Below are 7569 nucleotides of genomic sequence, written 5' to 3' on the forward strand. Positions count from 1 at the left end.
AAATGGCAATATTTCGTTCTCTTTTTATGTCTGAGTAGTATTCCCTTGTATATATGTACCATATCCTCTTTATCCATTTGTTTGTCGATGGACATTTAGGTTGTTTCTATGTTTTGGCTACTGTGAATAGTGCTGCTATGAACATAGGGGTGTATGTACATATTTTAATTATAGTTTTGTCTAGGTATATGCCCAGGAGTGGGATTGATGGATCCAATGATCTTGAACTGGAAGAATTCATATTGTTAAAATAGCAATATTACCCAAAGAAATCTACAGATTTAATGTGATCCCTATCAAAATAGCCATGACAGTTTTCACAGAACTAAAACAAATTATCCTAAAATTTATATGGAACCATAAAAGACCCAGAATTGCCAAAGCAATCCTGAGGGAAAAAAAAAAAAAAAAAAGCAGGAGACATAACTCTCACAGGTTCAGACAATACTACAAAGCTACATTAATCCTAACAGTGTGGTATTGATACAAAAACAAACATATGGGATCAATGGATCAGAATAGAGAGCACACCTATGGTCAGTTAATCTTCAACAAAGGAGGCAAGAATATAAAATGGGAAAAAGAGTCTCTTCAGCAAGTGGTACTGGGAAAGTTGGATAGCTGCATGTAAATCAATGAAGTTAGAACACACCTTCACACCATACACAAAATAAACTCAAAAAGTCTAAAGATTTAAACATAAGGCATGACACCATAAAACTCCTAGATGAGAGCATAGACAAAACATTCTCTGACATAAATCATACCAATGTTTTCTTAGATCAGTCACCCAAGGCAATAGAAATAAAAACACAAATAAATAAATGTGACCTAATTAAACTTACAGGCTTTTGCACAGCAAAGGAAACCATAAAAAAAAAAGACAACTGACAGAATGGGAGAAAATATTTGCAAATGATGTGACAGACAAGAGCTTAATCTCCAAAATATACAAACAGCTCATACAACTCAACAGCAAAGAAACAAAAAAAACAATCGAAAAATGGGCAGAAGACTTTAATAGACATTGCTCCAAAGAAGACATACAGATGGCCAGTAGGCACATGAAAAGATGCTCAACATCACTAATCATCAGAGAAATGCAAATCAAAACTACAATGAGGGCTTCCCTGGTGACGCAGTGGTTGAGGGTCTGCCTGCTGATGCAGGGGACACGGGTTTGTGCCCCGGTCCAGGAAGATCCCATATGCCAAGGAGTGGCTGGGCCCGTGAGCCATGGCCGCTGAGCCTGCGCGTCCGGAGCCTGTGCTCCACAATGGGAGAGGCCACAACAGTGAAAGGCCCGCGTACCACAAAAAAAAAAAAAAAAAAAATCTACAGTGAGGTATCACCTCACACCAGTTAGAATGGGTATCATCAGAAAATCTACAAACAACAAATGCTGGAGAGGGTGTGGAGAATAGGGAACACTCTTGCACTGTTGGTGGGAATGTAAATTGATACAGTCACTATGGAGAACAGTATGGAGGTTCCTTAAAAATCTAAAAATAGAATTACCATATGATCCAGCAATCCACTACTGGGCATATACCCAGAGAAAACCATAATTGAAAAAGACACATGCAACCCAGTGCTCATTGCAGCACTATTTACAATAGCCAGGTCATGGAAGCAACCTAAATGCCCATCAACAGACGAACAGATAAAGAAGATGTGGTACTTATACACAATGGAATATTACTCAGCCATAAAAATGAATGAAATTGGATAATTTGTTGAGACGTGGATGGATCTAGAGACTGTCATACAGAGTGAAGTAAGTCAGAAAGAGAAAAACAAATATCGTATATTAATGCATATATGTGGCACCTAGAAAAATGGTACAGATGAACAGGTTTGCAGGGCAGAAATTGAGACACAAACGTAGAGAACAAAGGTATGGACACCAAGGGGGGAAAGCAGTGGGGTGGTGGGGGTGTTGGTGTGATGAATTGGGCAATTGGGATTGACATGTATACAATGATGTGTATAAAATTGATGACTAATAAGAACCTACTGTATAAAAAAATAAATTAAATTAAATTAAAAAAAATAACAAAACAAAAAAACACTACAATGAGGTACCACCTCACACAGGTCAGAATGGCCATCATTAAAAAGTCTACAAATAACAAATGCTGGAGAGGTTGGGGAAAAAAGGGAACACTTCTACCCTTTTGGTGGGAATATAAGCTGGTACAGCCACTATAGAAAAGAGTGTAGAGGTTCCTCAGAAAACTAAAAATAGAATTACCAAATATTTTCTTTTTAAAATGTGAAGTCCTACAGTCGTGTTTTTAGTTTGTTTATCTGTTTGTGTTTTTATACTATGACCCCTGAAATTTTCCAGCCCTGATTGTTCATAAAGTTTCTGACATACAATATAGGTAGCATTAAGAAATTAAAGAATAGTCTCTTTTAAAGTGGTGGTAATGTAAATCCATCGCTGTTTATTTTCAAGACATTGCCATATGTCATTCAGTATAAAAAATTGGGGAGATTTTTTATGGTAGGAAATTAGGATGATGGTGGGATGAAGGGAAGTGAAAAAGATGTTGGGAAAAAAATCACCTTTTCATGTATTATCAATCATATAAAGAGTAACTGCAAAATAAAGACTGAAGCAACAGCCAAGTGGCAGAAATTATGAATGCTCAAAAATAAGAACAGAGGAGGAATGTAGGTAAAAAGTAGGAAATAAGAAAGCCTTCTAGCAGCAAAGCTGGGAAAAAGCCAATAGGCATTCCCTACTTCTAATAATGATTTTTTCAAGAGTTTGCTAGCTAGGATTACTAGTTTTTTCTGGCAATGAACTTTGTACAAGTGTTTTTTTTTTCCCCATTTTTAATGACATTTGTTCTTTTCTTTCTAATTTTATGAGCAATACATATTCATTGCAGACAAGAAATACATAAAAGCCTAAAGTAGAAAATATCAATCACTCATAATCCCCATCTTCCCCAGAGATAACCACCATTAGCATTTTGATGCATTTATTCCCACTGTCTATGAATTCTTTTAATTGAAGTATAATTGACCTAAACATGTTAGTTCCAGGTGCACAACATAGTGATTCAATATGTGTATACATTACAAAATGATCATGATAAGTCTAGTTACAATCTGTCACCATATAAAGACATTACAATGTAATTGCCTATATTCCTCATACTGTACATTTAATCCCCATGACTCATTTATTTGTAATCAGAAGTTTGTACGTCTTAATCTTCCCACCTATTTCACTCATAACCCCCTCACTTCTCTCTGCTTTGGCAAACAACTGTTTGCTTTCTGTATCTGTGAGTCTGTGATGTTTTGTTATGTTTGTTCCTTTATTAATTTTTTTTTAGATTCCACATATAAGTGAGATCATATGGTATTTGTTTTTCTCTCTCTGACTTATTTCACTTAGCAGAATATACTCTAGGTCCATCCATGTTGTCACAAATGACTATATTACATTCGTTTTTATGGCTGAGTAATATCCCATTGTATATATATGCCAAATCTTTGTCCATTCATCTATCAATGGACACAGGTTGCTTCCATGTCCTGGTAATTTTAAATCATGCTGCAATGAACATAAGGGTGTATATATCTTTTTGAACTACTGCTTTTATTTTCTTCAGAAAAATACTCAGAAGTGGAATTGCTGGGTCATATGGTAGTTCTATTTTTAATTTTTTTGAGGAACCTCCATACTCTTTTCCATAGTAGCTGCACCAATTTACATTTAGCAATGCAAGTGTTGTTTTGTTAATTGTCTTGCACTTTATCAATGTTATATCTCTCTCAAAATTAAAAGCGATATTTAACAATCTAATATGCCTATGCCATCATCTTTATAAACCAGATAACATCATTCCCCTGCTTATAACCTGCAAATGGCTTCTTCATGACATTTAACATGACACCCAGACTCTTAGCATCACTTTTATCTGTCTAAAGTCTAAACAACCTCTCCTCACTCATTCTTTTCATTTTTTTTAAATTGTAATTTCCATTTTATTGTCTTTTCAGAGAACAGTATTTCTTCAGTCTTTAATGACTTAGCCCTTACATGGGCTTTGGTGGAGGTCTTGGGTCAGCACTCACAGGTATAAATTGGGGTGGAGGTATTCAGTCCTTTCAGCTTCAGGAGAACAATTCCTGAACAACTTGCTGTAAATGGCACAACTTATGCAGTAATGTAGTTTCACATACAGCTTGGGAAGCACATAGGTGTCCAAAACACTCACTTTGGAAACGTCCCTGATGGCTGCAGCCTCTACGATGTTCCAAATGACCAACTCCTTAATGACCTTATCTTTGCATGTATCAGGCACAGTTGGTGCAGCAAATAGGCTGCACCTGGCCTCAGCCCTTTTTGGCACAACCATTGTTCCTTCTTTTCTTGGTCATCTTGGAAATGAGGAGGAATGAGAGCTCACTCTTATCAAACGACAATGAATGTTTTGCTGTTCTTAGAACAATCTAAATTCTTTCATCAATTTTCCTGTTCAGGATTTTTGCACCTGCTTCTTCTTCTGCTGTGAGCTCATTTCCTCACCTTTTCACATAGTTTATGTACATCTTTGCTCAAACGTCATCTTCTCAGGAAATCTTTCCTTTATCATGTTGTCCAAAATACAACTATCACTACCCCAGGCCAATCACAAACTGACAATTAACCACATTTTATTTTCCTTCACAGTATATCTCCACATGATATATTACAGAATTTAAAATATTATAAAATACATCTTTGTACATGTTTTGCCTCCTGTTTCCATCCCCCAATAAAATTTATGTTTCATGAGCAATGGGACATTATTTACTGATCAAATGCAAATAGTTGTCATCAACTCCTATCAATCTGGTTGCAAAAACCTGCACTAATTGTCTCTGTCTGCTGTTCCAAAGAAGTGTCTTGGATTTTGACCAGTAGCAGAGGTGGGTCATAACTAGAGAGTACTCCAAACCCTACCCAAAAGAACTGACTTTATTTGGAATTAAATGTGGGAAACCACAAGACTATGGTGTTTTTCAACTCAGTAGATATTTGGGTGATAAGCAATTAAGATGAGGCTGGTAGCACCATGAGAACAACAAACCAAACCATAAGCCAGCTAATGTACCAGAGAGGACCAGGAAAATAAACAGCTAAGAGGAGTCCTCATGGAGTGAAAACAAACCTTAAAGTCTGACCTCAGAAAACTACCCTTACAGAGGGACCTGAATTTACCTGAATCAAATGATAGAATATTTTGTACCTCATGGAATTGTCAAAAACAATAGAGCAATCAACCAGAAATTAATGGAGCATTTCAGTTGGGTGTGATACCAACACAGACAAACAACTTAACAGAGAGAATAGAAAAAGTGCAATGGATCAAAGATAGCTGAACAAAAATCACTGTCATCCCAGTGTGATTGTGCACATGCCAAGGATATGCCTTCTGAGAAATAATGTCAGAGCTTTAATGCTATGAAGAAGTAGACATCACTGAAATAGTTCAGCCAACTCATTCAACAACATATAACAACAATAACAAGACCAGGGAAAATCTTATACAAAGTTGCTATATTATATTGTCTAAAACATGTAGTTTTAAGAAAAATAGTTATAAGGCACACAAAGAAAGAGGAAAGCATAATCCATACACATGGGGGAAAAAAGCAGGAAACAGAATCTGGCTTGTGAAAAGGCCAAGATGTCAGATCAAACAATGACTTCAAAAGGAGCCATTTAAAATATCTTCAGAGGAGGATTGTTGCAAGATGGTAAAGTGGGAGATACTAGACTTAGTCCCCTGATGAAAACCAATCAGACAGCTATCCATGAAAGAAAATCACCCAGGGAAGGTTCAAGAGTCTAATTAAGAACCTACAGCAACACAGTGAGGCAAAAATAAATAAATAAATAACCACACAAAGTATCACAGAGGAGATCAGCTTAGCAGAGATGTCTAGAGACAGCTGAGTACACAGAAGAAAGGTGGGGGTTATCAGTATCAGGCACATAGTGGGTACCCTCAATGTCTCCAGTGACCTGCTGTTCAGAGGACTCTAGAAGGCTTTGCTGTCGAGGACCTAAACAGTCCCTATGAGAGTGGCAGACTCCCCACAACTTTTTAAGTTCTGTAATATTTTATGTAATGTTTGTCTGCACAGACCCCAGAGGCCAGCTTTACAGAGGAAACCAGTAGCTTTTGTCACTGTGGTAACCAATAACCATCACCACTACATACCCTTCAGAGAAGGAAACACTGATGCACTCCCCCACCCCACCACCCCCCACCAAGGTGAACTCTACCAAACATTAAAAAAAATAATACCATTATTTTCACAAACTCTTAAAAAAGATAAAGAAAAGGGAACATTTCTTATTCATTCAATGAGGTCAGTATTATCCTAATAACAATACTAGAAAAAGATACCACACAAAAAATAAAACTAAAAAACAATGAATGAATTGATACAAATCTCTCCGCAAAATACTAGCAAACCAAATCCAGCAATATGTTAAAAGGGTTATACATTGGGGCCAAGTAGGATTTATCCCAGGAATGCAAGGTTGGTTTAAAATCTCAATATCAATTAATATAATACACTACATCAATAGAATAAAAGAGAAAACCATATGGTCATCTAAATACATGCAGAAAAAGCACTTGACATATCCAACACCTTTTTATGAAATAAACCACTCCACAAACTAGGAATGGAAAGAGATCTCCTCAAAAGATAAAAGGCATCTAAAAAAAGTTCACAGCTAATATCATACTTCATGGTCAAAGATGAATGCTTTCCCCTTATGAGTAGAAACAATACAAAATTTTATGTTCTACCCATTCCATGCAACATTTTCCTGGAGATTCTAACCAGAAAAATGAGACAAGAAAAGAAAACAAATTAAGCATTCATATTGGAAAGGAAGAGGTAAAACTATCTCTATTTGCAGATGGTATGTATCCATATATAAAAAATCTGAATGAAGCCACATAAACTATTAGAACTAATAAACTAGTTCTGTAAGACAGTAGGACAGTAAGACACAAGATCAATAGAAAAATTGAATTTTATTTCACACTAGCAATGAAATCTGAAAATTAAATTTAAAAAACTATTCAATTTACTATGGCATCAACAAGAATAAAATATTTAACAAATAATTGTAAAACTTATACTCTAAAATTTATAAAACATTGTTGAAAGAAATTAAAGATCTAAATAAATGGAGAAGATACCCTAAGTTCATGTGTTATAATATTAACACAATACCACATAAATTTATATGTAGACAATCCAATAGCTATGAAAATGCCACTTGGCTTCTTTGCATATTTGACAAGCTGATACTAAAATTAATATGAAAATTAAATGGATCCTGATTAGTCAAAGCATTTTGTAAAAAAGGACAAAGTTAGGGTACTACCACTTCCCAATTTCAAAATTTACTTCAAGCTACAATAAATACAGCATGACACTAGTTTAAGTATAGACATATAGATTAGTAGAATAGAATTGATAATCCAGAAATAAAACTCATACCTATGGTCGGTTGACTTTTGACAAGGATGGTAA

The 7569-nt window shown here is 35.6% G+C and overlaps 1 pseudogene; it reads right to left on the reverse strand.

The window, feature by feature from the left end:
* Positions 1 to 2421: 2421 nt before the first annotated feature.
* Positions 2422 to 4919, reverse strand: LOC149749132 (small ribosomal subunit protein eS26 pseudogene; annotated as a pseudogene).
* Positions 4920 to 7569: the final 2650 nt, after the last annotated feature.

Source organism: Delphinapterus leucas, chromosome 5, assembly GCF_059928025.1.
Source record: "Delphinapterus leucas isolate spDelLeu-1000000601 "Yukka" chromosome 5, BTC_Dleu_Yukka2, whole genome shotgun sequence".
NCBI lineage: Eukaryota > Metazoa > Chordata > Mammalia > Artiodactyla > Monodontidae > Delphinapterus > Delphinapterus leucas.